Source organism: Lepidochelys olivacea (assembly GCF_965140295.1).
Source record: "Lepidochelys olivacea isolate rLepOli2 genome assembly, chromosome: 4".
NCBI classification, from domain to species: Eukaryota; Metazoa; Chordata; order Testudines; family Cheloniidae; genus Lepidochelys; species Lepidochelys olivacea.
Genome location: NC_140414.1, coordinates 38,792,221 through 38,814,975, shown reverse-complemented (window position 1 = coordinate 38,814,975; position 22,755 = coordinate 38,792,221). Strand labels below are relative to the sequence as shown.

At 40.2% G+C, this 22,755-nt stretch overlaps 1 protein-coding gene across 1 annotated transcript in view; it reads left to right on the top strand.

The window, feature by feature from the left end:
• COL25A1 (collagen type XXV alpha 1 chain) overlaps positions 1-22,755 on the top strand; it is a 422,316-nt gene that overhangs the window by 155,771 nt on the left and 243,790 nt on the right. The gene's annotated exons all lie outside the window — the stretch shown is intronic.

Sequence of the window (22,755 nt, the reverse complement as noted above, 5' to 3'; positions counted from 1 at the left end):
AATACTATATGTCTTCTCTGTTTTGTTGCTAAGCAAGTGGAGAGAGAAAAGAGGCAAGTTCTGGTTCATTTGGGGCTTCCATCCCCAGTTCTTTCCATTATATACAGTATATGCTGCACAAATGATGTTTGTTTCTGTATACTGTATTCTTGCTCAGACAGCATCTAAGCACAGCCCATTCATATAGGCTGTTGCTTCAAAAGGTATAGGGACTGTTTATAGGGAGTAGCATTTGCTCTTAGCAAATGCCTTCATGGGTATACATACAGATCTTGCCCACTTCCACCATAACCACATAGAATCATAGAATATTAGGGTTGGAAGAGACCTCAGGAGGTCATCTAGTCCAATTCCCTGCTCAAAGCAGGACCAACACCAACTAAATCATCCCAGCCAGGGCTTTGTCAAGCCAGGCCTTAAAAACCTCTGAGGATGGAGATTCCAGTACCTCCCCAGGTAACCATTCCAGTGCTTCACCACCCTCCTAGTGAAATAGTGTTTCCTAATATTCAACCTAGACCTCCCCCACTGCAACTTGAGACCATTGCTTCTTGTTCTGTCATCTGACACCACTGAGAACGGCCTAGCTCAGTCCTCTTTGGAACCTCCCTTCAGGTAGTTGAAGGCTGCTGTCAAATCCCCCCCTCACTCTTCTCTTCTGCAGACTAAATAACCCCAGTTCCCTCAGCCTCTCCTCATAAGTCATGTGCCCCAGCCCCCTAATAATTTTCATTGCCCTCCACTATACACTCTCCAATTTGTCCACATCCCTTCTGTAATGGGGGGACCAAAACTGGATGCAGTACTCCAGGTGTTGCCTCACCAGTGCTGTATAGAGAGGAATAATCACTTCCCTCGATCTGCTGGCAATGCTCATACTAATACAGTCCAATATGCTGTTGGCCTTCTTGGCAACAAGGGCACACTGCTGACTCATATCCAGCTTCCGGTCCACTGAAATCCCCAGGTTCTTTTCTGCAGAACTGCTGCTTAGTCAGTTGGTCCCTAGTCTGTAGCAGTGCATGGGATTCTTCCTTCCTACGTGCAGGACTCTGCACTTGTCCTTGTTGAACCTCATCAGATTTCTTTTGGCCCAGTTCTCCAATTTGTCTAGGTCACTCTGGACCTTGCCTCTCCCCACAGCTTAGAGTCATCTGCAAACTTGCTGAGGGTGCAATTAATCCCATCATCCAGATAATTAATAAAGATGTTGAACAAAACCGGCCCCAGGATTGACCCCTGGGGCACTCCGCTTAATACTGGCTGCTTTACTCGTCCCTCCAATATCACAAAGTACTTCTCATCTGTCCATGCCTTTCTAGGTGATTTCTAAATTGGGACTGCAAACTTCCAATATGGGATCCCACAGGTTTCTTTCACCAGTGTATATGCATTATTAGCCAGAATTTGGCCTATGGTTAATTTTTTGTTTTAAATTAGGAAGATAATGAATATGGTTTATACTGGAAGGGGAGCCAGGTGAGGGGGAATCCTCTGAGCTCCTTCCTATTTCCCTCTCAAAGGCCCTCAGCAGCTTGACAAATCCTTCTGGCTAAAAAGAGCTAAATGCAGCTCCCACTGAAGCCAGTGCTGGTCCTGGCTTGGTGAGAGGGGTGTGAGGCATTCCTTCCCCTAAGGGAGCTGAGTGTACAGCCTCCACGGTGCTCCCAATTATTGCCAGTTTGGGATTAAACTAAGGACCTGAACTCAGATTCTCCATGTGGCACACCTTAATGCTGCTACTTGACCTCCCATATTGTTGTATTGCTTTGAATGAAGATCTGATTACATTCATGTATGAACAATGAGTCTTGTAAAGTTCTGTGTCTAACAAACTTCATTATAAATACTCAGAGCCAAGTTCTGCTGTCTTTACTTTCTTCTTCTTGGACCAGGGCAGAGTAATATATGAGCTGTGAGCATGTTATTGCTCTTTATTGAGCTTGGGTAAGAGTATCTTGTAAAAAATTTAATAGCTAAGGGAAATAATAAAGGTTTTAATAGTATAAAAGGAATATGTTCCATGTTATTTATTAAAAGTTTTCTTTCATGTCTTTTCAGTCTAGTTGTAATGTTGCGTGTTTTTATAAGGTCAGATGTAGTGAACTGTTGGTTATGAATTTCTCATTGGGGATAGAAAAAGAAAAACGCCAATGGTAACTCAAACAGCATAGTGTGTGTGAAGGGAAAGCCCAGGAGAAGCTCTGAGAGTTTGAGTTTCTATGGGGGACAGCTAGATGTCAGCTTGAAAGGATTTTTTTTTCTGTTTCTGTGCAGGGTAGCATGCATTTCATGCAAAGTATAATAAACATATGGAAAAAGTTACTGAGAAGGCTGTTGAAGCAAACAGTATAAATTAGGGCTTGTCTACACTTACTGGAGGATCAACGCTGCGACGATCGATGCATCGGCAGTCGATTTAGCAGGTCAAGTGAAGACCCGGTAAATCGACCGCTGATCACTCTCCCGTCGACTCCTGTACTTCTGATCGAAAAGAGTAAGGGGAGTCGACGGGAGAGCGTCTCCCGTCAATGTCATGTAGCATGGACCCTGTGGTAAGTAGATCAAAGCTACATCGAGTTGAGTTACTCTGTTCATGTAACTCAAATTACATACAAGTTACATACATACATAAATATGTATGATCAAATGAAATAACCATGCTTTAATAGTCTTCCTGTTTAAAGTAAAGAGCAATGTGACCTCTGAATGCGAATGCATTATTCAGACATAATTACGCTTGTATTTGTAGGATATTGATCTCCCCTCTTTCCCCCCTCCCCCCCAAACCCTTTATTGAAGACTGTGGTATAAAATTGTTTTGGCTTGATTTGTGATGTACCTATTACATATAAAGAGAAAAGATAACTTCATTTGGGAATTGAAATGGCTCAGGTCCTTACAGGAAGACCCCAGCACCTTGCATGATTCGTTCTTAATGAAGTTAATGGGAGCTGAGTCTAGCAGAACCTCACAGGACCAAGCCCATAATGTCCTCTCTACTGTGCAACAGCAATCATCATTTTTAAAAATTCATACTCTAGAAAAGCATCTTTTCTCTTTATATGTGATAGATACATCACAAATCAAGCCAAAACAATTTTATACCACTGTCTTCAATAAAGGGTGTGTGTGGGCGGGGGGGGGGGGAGGGAGGGCGAAGGCGGGAGAGGGGAGATCAATATCCTACAAATACAAGTGTAATTATGTCTGAATAATGCATTCTCATTCAGAGGTCACATTGCTCTTTACTATAGCCACCTCTTAGATCCCGATACTAAAATCAGAACCGTGCAGGTAGATCCTTATGCCCAAACGAAATCCCAATGAAGTCAATGGGCTGTGCACAGGTGTCAAGTGATGGGTGTGATCGCAGAACATGGCCTTAGTCAGTAGAAGAATTGCTGGACTCTGATTCAACAAGGTATTTAAGCACAACAGTAATCCTATTCATTTCAATTTGACTCTTTTTCACATGCTTAATGTGAGAGGTATGTGCTTAAAGTCAGATATGTACTAGGGGGTCTTGCTGAATCAGGGTCTTAAACAGGATAAAGAAAACATTAGGGGCACATTATGGCTGGTGTCTGTGTGGGTACGCAAGAGGATTGGGGCACAGAAAGAGCCTTTCATCCTCTTGCCTGCTGTGGCCCTGTCCCTTGGGACCTTCCACAGTTATAACCTTTGTGTTAGTCGGCCCTTTAATTGTTGTAGCTGTAAATTATTCTGCATTTACACAATGTAAAAGCTGGAATTTCCGTCTCCATCTGTTTTAAATAAGGAATGAGAGATAGGAATAGTGTCCTTAAGTTCAAGGCTGATTGTGTGAGACCTGGAAACAGATCTCTCTATATCATATAAAGTGAAAAGGTGCTTTTCTGGAGTATGAAATCTTTAAAATAATGTTTGATGTTGTACAATAGAGGGGACATGATGGGCCTGCTCCCGTGAGGTTCAGCCTGCCTCAGCTCCCACTGACTTCAATGGGAATTGAGGAGACTCATCTCCGTACAGGAAGTGCACAACACCTGGCATGATTAGTCTTTACACATGAAGAATATATTGAAGCATGGTTATTTCATTTGGTGTGCTGAAAAAACACACCATGCTGAAGGTGGGGAAGGGAAGGGATAGCTCATTGGGGGAAGGGATCGCTCAGTGGTTTGAGCATTGGCCTGCTAAACCCAGGGTTGTGAGTTCAATCCTTGAGGGGACCATTTAGGGATCTGGAGCAAAAATTGGGGATTGGTCCTGCTTTGAGCAGGGGTTTGGACTAGATGATCTCCTGAGGTCCCTTCCAGCCCTGATATTCTATGATTCTAAGCACCCAGTCACAATTGGGAAGTAGAAACAAAGGTAGCTATTAAAGTATACTTCACAATAATTTCTTTCTTTGGTGCAGAGGCAGATGTAGAGGGTATAGATTCTGATTTCATGCCTTTGTGAATCAGGAATAGTTATCAAAGTCAATGGAGTTCACTGACAGGTCTTCTTTCACTTCTAAGCCCAGAGATAGCTATGGAAAGGACATTAACTGATTAACTATCCTAGCACAGGTGTTCAGACAAGTTTTGTTAACTCTTTAACATTGACTCCAACCAAATGTACCCAATTTGATTCCCTGTTTAACCTGCCCATGTCTTCCCTCAGTGATGAATGCTCCGAATTTGCTGTATTCCTGACTGCTGAATTCTATCAAACAAACAACTCTAAACCCTATCATCTGCAGTTCAGAATATTCCCAGTATGCTTATGTCATCCACTTGGAGATTAATGGTAACTTTCTAACGATTCATGTGCTGATGGCTGAAGAAGTACCAAATTGACATGACAGGCTTTTCTTGTGAGGAAGAGCTCTGTGTAGCTCGGAAGCTTGTCCCTCTCACCAACAGAAGTTGGTCCAGTAAAAGATATTACCTCACCCACTTTGTCTCTCTAATGTCCTGGGACAACAAGGCTACAACAACACTGCATACAGGCTTTTCTTATGGCATTTCAGACCACACTAGAGCCTGGAAGTACTGGAAATTCTGTATTCTATTCTCACAAGATTTCTAAACACTACACCCTCATCTGAACCTATACTACATGCTTATCACTTGTACTGGTGCTATTCATACAGAGCATCCAAAGATGCACTTTACAAAGGGCCAAATTGTCAAATTCAGGCATAGGCCAGTCATTGTGGGGCTGTGCTGTGCTGATGTGAGCTTTGGAAACTCACCTGGCATGTGGGCAAGTGTGGACCAAAGCCACCCTCTGGAAAGGTGTAGTGTGGGCTTCCCTTCATGGCAAGTCATTCTCCCTCCACAGGCTGCTCACCCTGCTCACCCTCCCTGTTCCCCCTTTGGTCGGTTAATGCCCATGGGGATATTAGAAGAGAGCTGTCCTTGCTCTCAGGAGAGCGTAGGGATTTCAGCTGTGCCTGGCTCTAGTGTAGGTGCTAAAGGGAAAAGGCTGCTTGCGCCCTCTCCTGGTTAAGCACCTGTGCCATCACCAAGCACACTCTAGCCCTAATTAATTAAGCTTCTCAACACTGCTATTCTGCTAAAAGAACCCAGGTGTCCTAACTCCCAGTCTCTTGCTTTGATCACCAGACAATACGCCCTCCCTTCTCCATGATTCAGAGAGTGCTGCACTAGCCAAAGCAAGTGGATCAATGGGGCTGTGTTTTCTTTAAGCTCTGTTAAGTTATGAAATGGCTTAAAACAGAATATAGTTTATTTTCGGTTTAGAACAAATATATTTGCCTTCACTGAGATGAATGGAAATTGGCCATATGCACTAGGTTCATTTCCAAAATGACCCCTGCATTACCTCATGCTTTTGCCCATAAGGAACTTTCTTGAATTTCTCTCTCACTATTTGTATATGACATAATGCATAAACATGTCTGTTGAAATATAGGCAGAGCATTATCTTTATTGAAGACTAATATTGTTGCCTTCATATAATGAACATACTGCAAGATTTTATATACACAAACCTGCTCTTGATCCATTATTTAACAAACGTATATGTACAACATTTAAAAATACACCATCCCTCTGTCTAGACATGTAAATATTTGATTTGGACAAGTCATGCAAACATTGAGTTTTCTAAATGAGCTCAGCATGGCCTTTCCATTGAGTCAAGTTGCTAATCTCTTCTTTTCTGTTAGGTTTACCTTTCCCAAGGAAGGCATTTTGTTACAAATGAATTCCTGCACAAGATTCCTGCTGGCGAGTCTGAACTCACTGTCCATTGCCTGTTTACCTTTAAAACCCCAAGAAAGGGAAAACATTATTATAAAGCAGCTGTTACATAGTACCCTATAGACAAAATGCTGGTGGCTGCACATTGCTTAGTAATCTGACTTGTTCATTTGCCAGACACTGATTTCTGGGGGGAAAAAAACAATGCTGCCATAAGGAGCCTGATGTATCATATCATTTCATATCTCTCTGTACATATTACATTTCTTACAAACAGGTAAAGTGATCTGAGCTAAATTAGTAGGGCACTCTAAGTTTGTTAAGCCAAGAAGTGCAAATGACAGAGGCACTTTCAAGCGATGGTGATGACCACTGATGTAAATTTGGGATCAAAGCTAATTCTTTACCAAAAAATGCTTAATTATTATTCTGAAAGAAAAAGAAAGGGAAAATGATACGTGTGTTGGAATGTCAAAGGTAATTAAATTAGATTCAAGCAAGCTTCCTGGCATGTTAGAAAACATTCCAGTAGCTTAGAGTGCAGCAGGTGGTTACCCATATCTTTTAAATTAGTGCCTATGGATAGATAGGCATTTGCTGGATTTTGCTTAAGCAAATAGTGGTGTCAAAACCAAAAGCATCTCAATATCCAGATGTGTTAGAATTGTAGTCTACTAAATGCCCCCTATGTTTCCTGGTGTCATATTCCTGTATCCTCTGTTCCACTATCACTTCCTCATTCAGGTTGAAAAATACCATTGTCTTTCTGTGTGCAGACACTTACCCACATGACAGCTTGAGTCTTGCAAAGCAGGTATCAACTTAAGCAATTTAGCACCACTGTAGTCTGCTTAAAGAAAAGCAGCACGCTATAAATCCAGAAAGTTTTTCAGGAAGCACATGATTTTGATGTAAAGTGCTGTCTGGAGCAACAAAAAGCCTTCACATATACTCCACCAAAGAGTGATAAAATACCTCTGTGTAGAGGAGCCCTTCACAAAATCGATAGACCATCTGTCCCTCAGCGGATGTTGTTGCCTCATAATTTTGAATGAATGTCATTTGCTGTTTTAAAAATGAAATTTGTTGTTTACGTGGGACGATATAATCTCAATTAAGGAAGTTCACATGCCCCATAATCAGATATACCATTTGAGTTTAGTATAACTGCAGCTAGGATGAACTCCTGGGCAAGTTTGTCAGTCATGATAAAATGCTATTGTGTTTTATTAACAAAAATAAAAGTAGGAGATGAACTAATCCAAAGTCTAAAACATTTAAACAAACAAGCTGACAGTAATCCTCCGTGGTTAGTTATACTTTCTACATGTTTAATGCAAACAAATATCGCTCTGATTTAACTCTCAAATACTATAGATAAGTATACAGTATGTGTCCTCAGTAAATAGTAATAAAGTAGTGTGGATTAGTATGTCTGAGTAAAAGACTGGTGAGGTGCAGTTTTGTAGCAAACCTCTGGCCTTATGTGAACAGACACCATTTGTCATCAACAGTAATAGAAACTCGGATTGGCAGCATCACATTTTCCTTTCCTTCCAGTGGTAATGGGTTATGCTTTGGATGCTGTATATCCTAGGTTCTCTCTCTTCTGTCTGTCTGTCTGTCTCCATCACTGGTTCGGTTTGTAGTAAACGTCCCAGCTTTGATCTAGCTCCCTTCTCTACTCTCCCAGCCAATAACCCTGCCTACTGTGGCTTCAGCAATCAACATGACCTCTCACCCACTGACAAGTGACCCGCTCTCCTCGCACTGTATGAGCCTTCTCACAACATCTGTGACTATGGCTTCCCACAACATCTGTGTGACTATATATAGTCCTATTCCTATAATCCCTAAATGGCCATACCCCTCTCAAAGCTGCAAAACTCTGCTACTTGCCTCCACAGACCATTACACCTGTGTCTCTTTCAAAAGCTCACAGCCCAACAGGAAGTCTGAGTGAATTTCCTTCTCGGTGATGTACCTTCCTTTTGTCTCAGAGGGAGACTCCAGTCTCCGTCAAAGTCATCAAACACTGCTTTAGCTCCAGTCCCTGAAGATGTGCCCCAAAGTTATACTGCTGAACCCCCTTGCAGCCCTTAACTGCTGAACCCTCCTAACATCTCATTCAGTCCACCCACCAGCATCACATACTGAACAGGCTTCATTTCCATGTGTCATCTACACTGAGATCAGGCACCATCCTGCGCCTGTCCAAACAACTATACTAGAGAAATCTAAGGAGAACAGGCTCTCTTGTGAGATTTCTACTTTCAACTGGGTCAGAGAAAAAAGATCTTTTTTTGCAGTGTTATTTCATTATTCCACATCTGGTATTAGGAAACACTATGAAGTTCAGATGGCATGTGACTAGAGATGGTAAAAAAGTATTTTTTTAACAAAAATTTTTTTTGTTGAAAAAGGGCCTTTCTTTAAAAAACAATTTTTGGTGAACATTTTTTTAAAAATTTTCAATTTCTTCAACAGTCTGAAAAAATATATGTTTTTGTTTTGGTTTTTCCACACCCTCTTCCCTTATTTTTCCTGCCTTCTACCCCTTTTTTTCAGTGATAAAATGGAAAAAAAGGAAATGAAGGAAGGGGAAAAAATGGTGAAAGTGGTACAAAATGGAAAATCAAAAATTTAAGCCATCATTTTAAAAACAAATTAAAAATGGTTCTTTTCCAAAATCTGTAGAATTTTAAAAATATCAAGAAAAATCGTCACTGTTTTTTCTACCAGCTCTGTGTGTGACTAATTTAAACCAAACTAAGCAAAATTAAGATAAAGAACTTAAAATTAAGAACTTTTTAAACCTCCAAGAAAGGTTTGGTTTAGAAAGGGGTTTTTTTTTAAACAAATGATTTTAGTTGATTCTTTGTTTCTTCTGGCTGGCTTGCCTATCACTGGTCATGATCCACCATGAACTCTGCTCCCATTACTTTTTTATAACAAAATTATTTTGTTTTCTGTTAAGTAACTTACAGGACCTCCAAACTTGCTTTAACTAGTGGTTTATTGGAAAAGTAACTACCACAAAATGTAGAGTGTTCATCTAAAAATTCACATTTCTGGCTGATTAATCTCTGAACCTTCAACAGTTTTTCAAACATGTGGTATGAGGGCTGTTGCCAAAATATAATGTTTTAATACTGTGTGATATAAATTATTTGATTGAACTGACAACCTGCTACCAAAAATATAAACCTTACGTCAAGCACTAGGTATGTATATGAATCAAGCTAAATCCTCTTGAAAGTAGTAATGGCACTTAAAGGAATAATAGAGGATTCCCACATATCTAAAAAGGAAACTGTATATAGTGTCTGTTAGAATAGTTTAAAAAGCAAGTGTTCAATGAAGACTGATAGGGAGAATGGTAATGTCTTTAATAGGTTTCCTCTGTTCTGATAGCATTTTCGTGCCAAGCAGAAGTAGTGGAAATGAAGAGAATTAAATTCAAGGGCTATTCTAGTGCAACTGTAGGATGTCTGGCATATTCTGAATGTAGATATTGTTTTCTAGCTCTCCCTAAATAATGTATCTTATCCATCACATATGTGGTCTAGATTGATTTTTTTGTGTGCATATTTTGTATATGTCTATCTATTAAACAAAAGATGTGTGTTAGCTTTCAAGCAATTGAACCTGCAGCGATTACCCTGATCTTTTCAGAAAGAATACGAGGTCATTGATTTATGTGAATGCTTTACAATTCATGGTGAGCTTGAGTTTTGTCTGATCTGTGGCAAAAGGACCTTGAGTGGGGAATAAGAGCTTTTTAGAAAAACGTTTTGGTTGAAACAGCAATTTCTTATACTATGTTGTTGTTAGTTATAATAATAAATGCCCAGGTGCTTCTAAACAGTTTTGCTGGTAGACATGAATCATGTTAGGAGGTTTAAATAAAAAGAAAGAAAGAAAGAAAGAAGAGAGAATTAGAGTTGGAATTTTTATAACCTTTGGATAATTGCTTGGGAAACCAGCAGAGCTTGTAACCCACATTGTTCAGTGAAGTCGAAAGCAGCAAACATTAATTCTTGATTTCCACGATATGCATCTGATGAAGTGAGCTGTAGCTCACGAAAGCTTATGCTCTAATAAATTGGTTAGTCTCTAAGGTGCCACAAGTACTCCTTTTCTTTTTGCGAATACAGACTAACACGGCTGTTACTCTGAAACCTGTCATTAATTCTTGATTGGAGCTCAGTGTTGGATGCTGTAGGCTGTCTTCGCACAGGGCTGTAATTTGTCCTGAAAATTGTTCTCTCTTTTCACAGCTATCGCACTTCTCTTTTGACTCTCGATATGCTCTCTTGCTTTCTGTCTTCCAACCAGAGAGCTTTATAGCTTTTCAGCTCAATACCAAACTTCAGCTGTGCTGGAAGATAACTAGAGGCCTGCAATTGATAAAGCAGGAGAAGAGCTTGCTTGCCATTAACAATCACTGTGTGGACCCCAAAATAAATCAAGGGCAGTTTTCTAGAAAAAAGAAGTCAAATAGCAAGCGGAATGGAAAGCAGTGAAGCAAGGGAGACCCGGCCTCCAGAGTGACCCCTTCCTCAGGCTAGTTGGGTAGATGAGCATTTCCTTGAGCCTGGGTCTCCCACATCCCAAGTGAGTGTCCTAACCACTGGGCTATAAGAGTCAGTTTCTCTTTCTCTCGCTGGGTCAGTGTGTATTTCGGTATACAAAGTGGAACTGCTCCAGCAAGAGAGATTGAAAGAAAGACAGAGTCTGACTAACAGTAGCACACTTGCATCTAGGTTCAAATTCCTGCTTTGCCTGATTCGGAGCAAGGACTTGAACGTGGGTCTTGCACATCCCAGGTGAGTGCCCTAACCACTGGGCTATATGTTATTCTGAAGTGGCTCTGTCTTCCTCTACCCCGAGACATGTTCCCAACTAAAGCTTTGGTGAAAGTGATATGTTTCTATTTTCACCAAAAAAAATTTCCTGACCAGCTAGTTTTGTATGTGTGTGTAACAGTGGAGGTAAAGTTGTGGGGCAAAGATTAATTACAGTTGTTTGTCTCACTCATGTGATCACTAATTGATTTTGCCACAACAAGACCAGGGAGGTTCAGTGGTCCTCAAACTAAAAAGTAAAAAGAAAATTTGCTAATAATCTGTGGTAATTTCTTGTCTCCTTCCCTCCCCCCGAAATCCAGTTTGTGCTATTATAATACTCTATGCAAATTAGGAGTAAAATTATTTCCCCTCTGTTCTAATATGGGGGCAGAGATCTTTTCTAAAGAGATGAAAGAGACGCTGTGGATCATAGCTTAAAATCAGTTTCTGTTAGATCAAAAAACAAATACTGGGCTTTGGGGAAACTTCCTTATAGTGAGGAATAGGACAAATGTTGGGGCAGAGCTGAAGGGAGCCTAGAGCTAGCATGAGGATACGGAGCCTCTGCAGATACACTTCAAGATCTCAGGATATCCATAGCCTTTGTGGGCCAGATTCCTTCCACATGGGGGCACACCTCACTCTCCCTAAAACAGAAGAATCCATGAACAGAACTTCACAGACGTTCCTGGCCCCTATGGGGGCACATCTATCTGGCTCTCAGTGTTTATGCAGCCTGTACTCATGAACAAAACCATTCACATAGAATATGAATTCATTTGGTGACAGTGAATGTAATGTGCACTTTTCACCTTACTGGGTTTTGTTAAATAATAGTAGAAATTCATCTGCTTTCCACAGTAAGCAATTGTCATGCTTTTTGCATAATACATACTCCCCTGCCCCAAACATCAGGTTATCCCTAACGTGTACTGAACAATTACACAAACTGTAGTTTTGCATTTCCACTTATTTTGACTAAAGATGCTGCTAGAGTTCTCACCAGTCAATGTTGTGACTGATTGTAACTGAATTTTAATATGGAGCTCTGACTTTACAATCCATTATGCAAACGCTTATACTTGGGTGTACCTTTTGCAGAATCAGGCTCTTAGTTCACAGGGATACAGGCAGTGCACCTGTTGAGATTTCTTTAGGTCCTGCAAAGACTAACTCAGATTTGCTAGAGCTATCGGTTGGTCAACAGTGCCATGTGGGACATAGTAATGTGGAAAAACCTGCATGGAAAAAACACGATATACTGAAAGAGCTGTGTGGCACTTGGTGTTTGACAGATGGGCAAAGCAGTTCTGCTCTTCAGTCATAGTTTTCAGTAAATAGCTTTTGAGGTGATACTCATAACTACGTGCTGTTCAATTTTAGAAACAAAATCCATTTATTGTAATCCTAGAATCAATTGCTTTATGATTTCAATAGCATTTGTCTAAGGGGCTTCTTAGTGCTTGACCTTTTCCCTTTAATGCAAATTATTAATTTTATAATGATATGATGTACTCAGGCAAATGTAAGAATACATTGTATCTTTGCTTCTTCAAAAATGCTTGTGTTAAGCATCTTTTGTTTGAAGTAACAATTGCCTATTATAGAAGAGCTTTGCCATTTTAGCCTTCTATCAGTCTTAAAATCAGCACAGGGAAATCATATGCTAATAAGAAATAATTAGAAAAAGTAAAAGGTTCTAAAACGGTTATGGAAATTTATTTTCCATGAATACTTGCGGTATAGCCACTGAGAATAACTTAGTTTTAACACAAGCCTTTGTTGATGAGGGTCCCAATCCTGAACTCTCCAATCCTACTGTGAAGTCAGTGCAAACTTTGCCTGAATAAGATCTGAAGGGGAAATCCTCCCAGACAAGGAAAGGCAGAGTGAGTCTGCAAATGCAGTGAAACCACTGCTGCTCTACTGCACTGCGAAGTTCAGGGTGTAGCTAGCCCGTGTATGAGGACTGCATATCCCTTATTTGCCACAGACCCCACTCCTGGAGTGATCTTTGTCCTTGGCTTACATAGTGGGAGGTAGAGGATGGGGTGGAGGGAAACCCATGACTATGAATCCTTGGATCTAAACTCATGCATAGTGCCCGTGAATGCGGCTCCATTTCTGAGGCTGCTGTAGAGTGACCATGCAGGTGGCATGTGGTAGTCCTGCACCCTTTTTTGGGTAGGTGGCAGGATTCTAGCCTACACCTGCCATGTACCATTTGCCTGGGGTAAATCCTGGGTCAAAATTTTGCTGTGGGCCTTAGATGTTTAAATGATACCTTTTGCTCACTTTGGCCCTTGCACAAGTTTATTTTTATATGTTTTATACTTGTGTTGATTTTTAGATTTGGACTATAGAACGAGAAGTCAGAGAAAAGACCTGTTTTTTTTTCTAAAAGATATGTTGTAGTTCAAGCAGGAATTAATTCTGTTATATAGCTTCAATGGCTTTTGTTATATAGGAGGTCAGACTAGATGGTCACAGTGCTCACGTCTGGCCTTATCTATGAAAGCAGAGATTATAGTAAAGTTAGAAGGCTAGGTAGTGGGAAGCACGGAGCCATGCCACCTGAGGAGATATATTGGGAAAATTGTTTCAGGCAGCCGCAAGCTCCTTTGGTAGTGGTCCTGCTGACAGGGATGTGCAGTTTGAACCATACATAAGGCAGGAGCAGAATGCTCCTCTCAGTATGCTGGCTCTGTTCTACGGACTAGTATTGATGGGGTGGAGACATGGCCCCAACTCCTTCGTGGCCCTCCATTATTTTTGACACCATATTCACCAAGTAGGAGCAGTCTCTGCATTCTGAAGAGTGCAATAACTGCTGTTGTGTGCTTAAGAAGGGGAGTGTTCTTGCAGGCCTCGCTTTAAGCAAGGACAGCAAGCAGTCTGGCCTCAAGTTTGCCCAACAGTTCAGAATAAAACCAGAGCAAGAACCTCAGGTCTTGGTCCCATATAAATAATATAAGCCTGCAGCATTTTATATTTCTGTGCAAGATGCAGAATTTATAGTGGTTATTTTATCACTCTCCTCAAACGTGTATGACCATGGATCTGGAATGTTGTTACATTCGCCTGGTAGTTGAAAAGACCGCAACTCAGAAAGACATGAACACACTGTTAATACAGTAACTAATGCTATCTGTGCAAAGGTTTCTGCGATGCTATGATGAAAGAGTCAGTTACTCAAGTGGTTACTATTTCTTTCAACTGCTGCATCAAAATACCTTTGTGTTTTAATCCAGTCAAGAGAACAGTACACTACTAAGATGATGCTCACAAATAAAAGGTACATGGTGGAAATTAAGCAATTGTGTTATATTTCACACTAGTTTAAAAAGCTGTTAGATCTGATTTCACATTTTATTTATTTTTCTAATTAACAATGCACCTATCACTCATCCCTAGATGCACACATATTCAAATGCAATAACACAATAATCAATGCAAATTGACAGTACTGTCAAGAATAATACAGTACCTACCCCTTCTTCCCAATTCATAGAAATAACCACCATCCCTCAGGAAAATTCTGAGTAAATAGACAGGGTTTGCAACTTAGCCTTGAGGTCAGCACACTTGAATTCTGTTGGACCTATGGGGAAATGCGTTCTAGAGTCACGGGCTTTGTGGTAAAAATGCCTTGACAGAAAATTTTTCACAAGCGGAAAACACTCAGCTATTATGAGTCTGAAAATATTTTGGCTTCACTGGGCCACCCACCAATCAGAACAGTTTTGTTATACAGGACTTTGGATGTTCTATAATGTATGAGGAGATCCCAACATAAAATGAAGAAGAACCACATTTAATAAGAGATTAGCCTTGGTGCGCTCATACCCAAGGGTAAAATTTGGCCCTCTGCAAAATATTTTTCCAAACTTATTCTTCCACACTACTCCACAAATGTGCCTCAGCTTCCTTGTACATTCAGTCCTTGATCTTTCAAGGGAGACTTGCATCACAGTGCTTCTTGCAGTGGTGGTTTTGCAATGTGGACAGCAGTCCACTGGGAACATAACTGAGGTCAACAAGTTCATTTCAGATGCTACAGACCACCAGACAACCAAGGGATGATGCCTTTCAATGAGTAATAATCTGAAAGCCAGGTGCCTAAATTTAGGCCATTAAACCTGTATTTAGGCACCTAAATAAGCATCCTGATTTTCAACACTGCTGAGGACTCTGTGTGCCTCAGTGACTTCAGTGTGCAGATGTTCCAGTTTGGGGCTCAGTTCTAATCTGAGATACACATCAACTAGTATCCATAGCAGTGCCCTTGGAAAATCCACTACTGCACTTGTACACTCAAGTACAGCAGCAGACTTTTCAAGATAAGTGGTGATATATATTGGCATATTTCAGATTAGAATAGATCCACTGAATTGAGTCCTGAAGACAGAAATCTGTTAAAAAAGTACTGTTTTACCTGAAGAGCTATTATCTGCCACATGTAGTATATGGAATACTTTGCTACAAATTACCAGTGGGCTCTGAAAAGTGGAAGTACGAGTACAGAAGGTGATTTGATTACCTCTGAAACAATGCTTGAAGTGGTAAAGGCTTTTTGGACACCACATATTTCTTTGTAAGTTATTGAGAAACATATATTGTAATTGATTTTCATCAGTGAAGAGCACTGGAAATGATAATACATGCTGAAATAGGGTACCAGAGTTATGGAAGGTATGTGCATTCATTTTCCTTGGTTAATATTTTTATTTGTCCATATAAGCACTTGAAGCACTACTTCAAGTAGTGGTGTCATTAGCATTGTCCTGAGTGAATCTACAGGAAGGCAAATTCACTTTTTGAAAGCAATCAATCACTACTTCATTCTGAACCGAATATAATTACTTCAGTAGCTGTCACACTGTTATGCTGCTCCTATAAGTCTGAATGATGTTGGTTGAGAAAATAAACTTTCAAGTGGAATTGCAACCCTATATATTCTGCTGGGCATTCAAACTGAGGGGTTAGTGTTTGAAATTGTAGTGGCAAAAGAAGTATTTCTTCGTAACACTTAGGAATAAATTACCTTTATAGTAATGCCTGAAACAAACAAGAAAAGGAAGGAAACCAGTTACATTTCAGCACCTGAAAGGGAGACTTTTTAATGCTTGTCTCATGTTCCAGAAAGGCACATTTTTAATTTGGTTTAAGTACACAATCTTGATGATTTTTTCCAGCAGTTGTCACCAATTTGAGATAAACACAGTAAGTTTCAGATGATGGACATCTTCCTCATTGCGCTAATCAATATGGAAAATCGTTTACAAAAGCAAGTGGTAATTATGTAGAGGCAGAATATGGAAGGGGAATAAAGCAAATCTGTTAGCATGGAAACTGTTTGAAGATTAAAACTTCAGATTAAACATCCATGAATAAGTTATCAAAGGTTTTATCAAATGACTAAACCTTGGAAAAGCATGACAACATGCCTGTGTCTCTCTCCTTAGCTAGATAGAATATACTCTTTAACAAAAAAGCCTTTTGTTTGATGCATGTAGAGAGAAATAATTTTGTTTAAGAAGTTTGGTTTTCTCCCCGAGTGATATTTTTAGTTTAACAGTGCTTTACACCTAATTGTGGAATTATTTCTGTAAGAGCAAGCTTAGTGCCATTTTATAAGACTTGTGATATAGGATTCTAACAAATTTCTTACAAACCTTTGCAAAAATTACATTTTTGCGAGGATGTGACATCTATGTAGTAATTGGCGACACTTACTCTGTTTGCTTTTATTCATAAGGCCATTGAACTAAGAGATTTCATTGCTGAAATGCTTGAACTCTTCTAAGAACGTTTACCAAGTAATTACAGGTTTCAGAGTAACAGCCGTGTTAGTCTGTATTCGCAAAAAGAAAAGGAGTACTTGTGGCACCTTAGAGACTAACCAATTTATTAGAGCATAAGCTTTCGTGAGCTACAGCTCATTTAATCGAATGCATACTGTGGAAAGTATAGAAGATCTTTTTATACACACAAAGCAGGAAAAAATGGGTGTTTTACCACTACAAAAGGTTTTCTCTCCCCCCACCCCACTCTCCTGCTGGTAATAGCTTATCTAAAGTGATCACTCTCCTTACAATGTGTATGATAATCAAGTTGGGCCATTTCCAGCACAAATCCAGGTTTTCTCTTCTCCCCCTCCCAACCACCCCCACACACAAACTCACTCTCCTATTGGGAATAGCTTATCTAAAGTGATCACTCTCCTTACAAGTGTATGATAATCAAGGTGGGCCATTTCCAGCACAAATCCAGGGTTTAACAAGAACGTCTGAGAAGGGGAGGGGGGTTGGAAAAAACAAGGGGAAATAGGTTACCTTGCATAATGACTTAGCCACTCCCAGTCTCTATTCAAGCCTAAGTTAATTGTATCCAATTTGCAAACGAATTCCAATTCAACAGTCTCTCGCTGGAGTTTGGTTTTGAAGATTTTTTGTTGTAATATCGCAATAGGAGAGTGAGTTTGTGTGTGGGGGTGGTTGGGAGGGGGAGGAGAGAAAACCTGGATTTGTGCTGGAAATGGCCCAACTTGATTATCATACACATTGTAAGGAGAGTGATCACTTTAGATAAGCTATTACCAGCAGGAGAGTGGGGTGGGGGGAGAGAAAACCTTTTGTAGTGGTAAAACACCCATTTTTTTCATGCTTTGTGTGTATAAAAAGATCTTCTATACTTTCCACAGTATGCATTCGATGAAATGAGCTGTAGCTCACGAAAGCTTATGCTCAAATAAATTGGTTAGTCTCTATGGTGCCACAAGTACTCCTTTTCTTTTTGCGAATACAGACTAACACGGCTGTTACTCTGAAACCTGTAATTACTTGGTAAACGTTCTTAGAAGAGTTCAAGAGTTTGCAAATTGGATACAATTAACTTAGGCTTGAATAGAGACTGGGAGTGGCTAAGTCATTATGCAAGGTAACCTATTTCCCCTTGTTTTTTCCAACCCCCCTCCTCTTCTCAGACGTTCTTGTTAAACCCTAGATTTGTGCTGGAAATGGCCCACCTTGATTATCATACACATTGTAAGGAGAGTGATCACTTTAGATAAGCTATTCCCAACAGGAGAGTGGGTTTGTGTGGGAGGGGTGGGGGGAGGAGAGAAAACCTGGATTTGTGCTGGCAATGGCCCACCTTGGTTATCATACGCATTGTAAGGAGAGTGATCACTTTAGATAAGCTATTACCAGCAGGAGAGTGGGGTGGGGGGAGAGAAAACCTTTTGTAGTGGTAAACACCCATTTTTTCATGCTTTGTGTGTATAAAAAGATCTTCTATACTTTCCACAGTATGCATCCGATGAAGTGAGCTGTAGCTCACGAAAGCTGATGCTCAAATAAATTGGTTAGTCTCTAAGTTGCCACAAGTACTCCTTTTCTTTTTAGCAAGTAATTATGAGTTTTTCATTACCAGATGCTTATAAATCTTATGTTATGTGAACAATAATCTATGGCCCAACAGAATAAAAAACGCTGCTCATAATTTTGGATGGAATAGGTTAGTTTTGTAAACATTTCTGTCTGGAAGCTGATAAGGCTGAGTGCCGTAGGGTGAAACTCTGGTCCCATACTCAACAAGGCATGCTACAGGGCTTTGCTTTGCACACCCAACCTGTTGGTAGGGTACAATCCAGCTACAGGGGTACTAAAGCCATGGATTACAGTAGTGGCTACAGTCTGTTGTACTCAACTTGCATGTCGTTGCGGTCCCTGGATCTGGGCAGTTCTAATATCCACTATCCACCCACAAACCCATCCTCTGTGCTTCCATGTGGAAAGATGGTGGGCAGCAGCCTTTGCAGTCATGTTTCAAAACTTCTCTTTTTCTCAGGAACTCTCTGCTTGAAATGTGGCATTTTTGCTAGGCTTGGTGCCTGCCATGGTTGTGCAGTGGTGTAAAAGGAAATAGTCTCTCATTTCAGGATTAAGATTGAAACAGTTTTGTATTTTCAAGCAAACCTGGAGACATTTGCTGGGTTTCTACAGTGAATTTAAATTGCTCCTCTCCTAATGCGCCCAGGTAGCCCAGGAGGAAGCTGTAATTTATCTGCAGACTCTGAGAAGGGAAGCAGCTATTGCTGCTTATAGAACCATCAGTCTCAGAAATCCTCCTCTCAGTACACCTCCTCATCTTTTAATGTAGAGTTCATTCATTACAACAGTAATATCAGCTTATTAAATCAGTTTTGTACTTAACTTCTTGAATAATAATGATTTCCTTAGTTTTACATATAGAACAGGGGTAGGCAACCTATGGCACGTGTGCCGAGGGCGGCACGCGAGCTGATTTTCAGTGGCATTCCCACTGCCCGGGTCCTGGCCACCGCTCCGGGGGGCTCTGCATTTTAATTTAATTTTAAATGAAGCTTCTTAAACGTTTTAAAAACTGTATTTTCTTTACATACAACAATAGTTTTGTTATATAGTATAGACTGATAGAAAGAGACCTTCTAAAAACGTTAAAATGTATTACTGGCACACGAAACCTTAAATTAGAGTGAATAAATGAAGACTCGGCACACCACTTCTGAAAGGCTGCCGACCCCTGGTATATAATAATGGTCTGAACACCATATGGAATACATGCCATGCAGTAATGAGAAAGGACAGAATTCTTCTCCTAAACCAGTATTTGTGGGATTTTCATTAAGCAGTAGTATGCTCCCCTTTGGCCTTTAATGATTTAGGAAACTTACTCTGTATCTCTGCAAATACAGGAGGCACGTGGAATAGAAAGAATACTGCAGACCATATGCAAGAAAATATACCACTGAAATCAGTGGGAGTTTTGCTGGGATTCTGAGTGCTGCAGGTTTGGGTTTAGAGGAGTCAGGGTAGAGGTAAACAGAGAAGGAGGAATAGATGTTCAGATTTGTACCATCTGTATGGTGACATACTCTGAAGGGAAGAAATAAGAGGAGGGGGACCACCGATTTTAGTGGGAGCAGATAACACTGAGCATAATCCAAGAGGCCCTCCTCACCTCCTGGGATCAGGCTCATATATCCTCTAAGCTTTCATGCATGTGCAAGTGTTTCTTTTAACTTCCTTAGTGATGCTGAGGAGCAAAGGGTCTCTAGATCTGAAATAAACATCCTGTGCATGACAGATGAGCAGAGCTTCTGCAGTTTCCAGTTAGACTGGAGGGCTATCTTGCACCTGTGCAAGCTGTTAGCTGGGGAGGTGGACAGTAACTAGTGCACTGGGTCAGAGAGTGGCAGCTGATCATGCTGGCATTAGTCAAGGCAGCAATGTCTGGATGCCTCACAGCACTTTTGTCTGCCATCATGCTTCATTTTTGAGATACAAGTTCAAATTCTTTTCACTGCTGCAATAAATTTAAAGGGAAGGAAGATTTTATGTAATCCATGGGGCTGTCTTACAATTAAAGGGTTTTATAGAAATTAAGAATAATACCATAGTATGAATCACTAGCACTAGAATGGCTGGGATCCACCTATGTTTCTTACGTTTCTTGAATGACGCAGCTCCATCAGCTACTCGGGACGCTTTCACCAAACACCGTGTAGTTGATAGGCAGGTCCATAGTTGGCCTTCAGCATTACTCACACCCTGATGCTGTCACTGGTGAAACTATATAGCATGGATTCAAAACCAACTGTAGGTGACAGCAGGTGTTCCATTACTCACTGTCTCACGAGCCTCCTCTTGTCTTCTCCTCCTCCTGCTGTACAACACAATGCAACATACTGTGCCACTAGACTTGTTACTGAATCTGTTTGTGGAATTGACATCGTCATGCACTGTAGATGCCTGAGAAATTCTGGTGGACATTTTAACTAATTCCTGAGAAGACCTGTGAAGTGATCCTGATTTGTTGTATAATCTGCATTGCTCAAACAGAGTACCTAAGAGGGGCATAACAGAAGATGAAGAGCTAGTATTGCTTTGCTGCTTTACCGTGCTTTTGGCTAAGGATCTCAAAGTGCTTTGCAAACATTAATGAATTCTTACAGTATCACCCTGAGGTTACTGTGCCCATTTTACTTTGAGAAAAACTGATGATCTGAGGTTACATGAGCTGCCCTATGTCACACAGTGACATGAGTGTTAGAGCTGGGAAGAGAACTCTGGATTCACTCCCAGGATATTGTGTGCTCAGTATGGTTTAGGTTGTGCATTTTACATACAATTGTATGTCAGGGACAGCGTGACAAGCCTCTTATGCCACAAGTCTCTAACCTTATATTTGTGGTTTCTTTGTACGTGTACCAGTAACTAGTAAAAAAATAAATAGACATTGATATATCAGTTAAAAGAATATAGCACTTTAAATGTTTGTTATGAGAATTGTGCCCTTTTTTTCCCTGCATCCAGCACTGATTTCCAGGAGAATTCTGCATTAGCTGCTTTTCCAATATTTTGTGAACCAAACAAGAGACTATGTATTTCAACAAGATACTCTGTTTCAAGGATTCTTTTTTTCTTCCTGTATGGAACATTACAATTCCTTGCATTTATCTGGATAGCATAATCAGTATATACGTTTAGTTAAATGGGCAGTTATACATGATTTGTATTTATTAGTATGCAGCTAGTTAGAGCAAGCCCAGTGACACTCCTTTCTGTGATGACTATCAACATGAGCCAGAAATGCTTCTCTTCAAATATAAATGGGATTGGGAACTATTAGTAAGAATGACCACCTTGCCTGACACTTTGAGGTCCAGAAAACCATTGCCGTGATCAGTAAGATGTGATCCTTGATCCAGCGTACAGACTCCTGTTAAGCATAATTTACAGTCTCCCCACATGCTACTGCTGCAGTCATATCTTGACTTTATTAACAGTAAGAGTGGTACAGTATGAAGTATTTATCTGAGCACCTGTTTGGGATAAAGTGCTGGCAGGGTATAAAATATGAATTACTATATAATGTTACAAATGAAAATGGCCACAGGAGCATATTACAGTACTTTGGAATTGGCACACAATCTCATGCCATTCCAGTTTGCTTCCAGGAAAAAAAATTACTTTTGACTCCAGCAAAATAACTTGATATGAAATCCATCACTTTAAACAAAGAGATAGAAGGTGACATACCATTGTAATTTTACCAAGCTGGGCATTTTGCCTAACTGCAGATGGGCTTTAGATACTGGAGGATAAAATCCTGCTTTGCAGTTTTACTCACAGCCTTAATAACATGAGGGCTTAAACTCCCAAAGAATACAGTTTGTTGTAAAAGTGTTTAGGCCCCCCTGTAGTGTGTGTTAGTCAGTGATGTGAAAATAAACATATCGTAGCCATCTGGGTTGCTGGAAGTTATTGCAGCATCTCTGGAGCTTGTGGTGTAGCTCTATGGCCTTTTAAAGAAGATTTTGTGATGGGTTACACTTTAGTAAGTATTCCCATTGTTGGTATTAATGTGTTTTGAGCTGTGAAATATTGACCTAACTGAAAAATGTCTTTAAAAAGATAATCACTTTGGAAATGTTTGGGAGATTGTACTGTATATATAACTTTCCCTTTGTGTTTTGTTTTCTTTCAGGTTTTCATTTAGGACTATTAAAATATAAAATTTTGTCATTATTTCTGAATCCAATGATTAAATAAAGTAACTACAGGCCCAATCCTGCAAACACTTAACACAAGAGGCAGTATTTACTGCTCTGAATAGGCCCACTGAAGTCAACATTGAACTCAGTAGTAAACTCTCAATGCTAA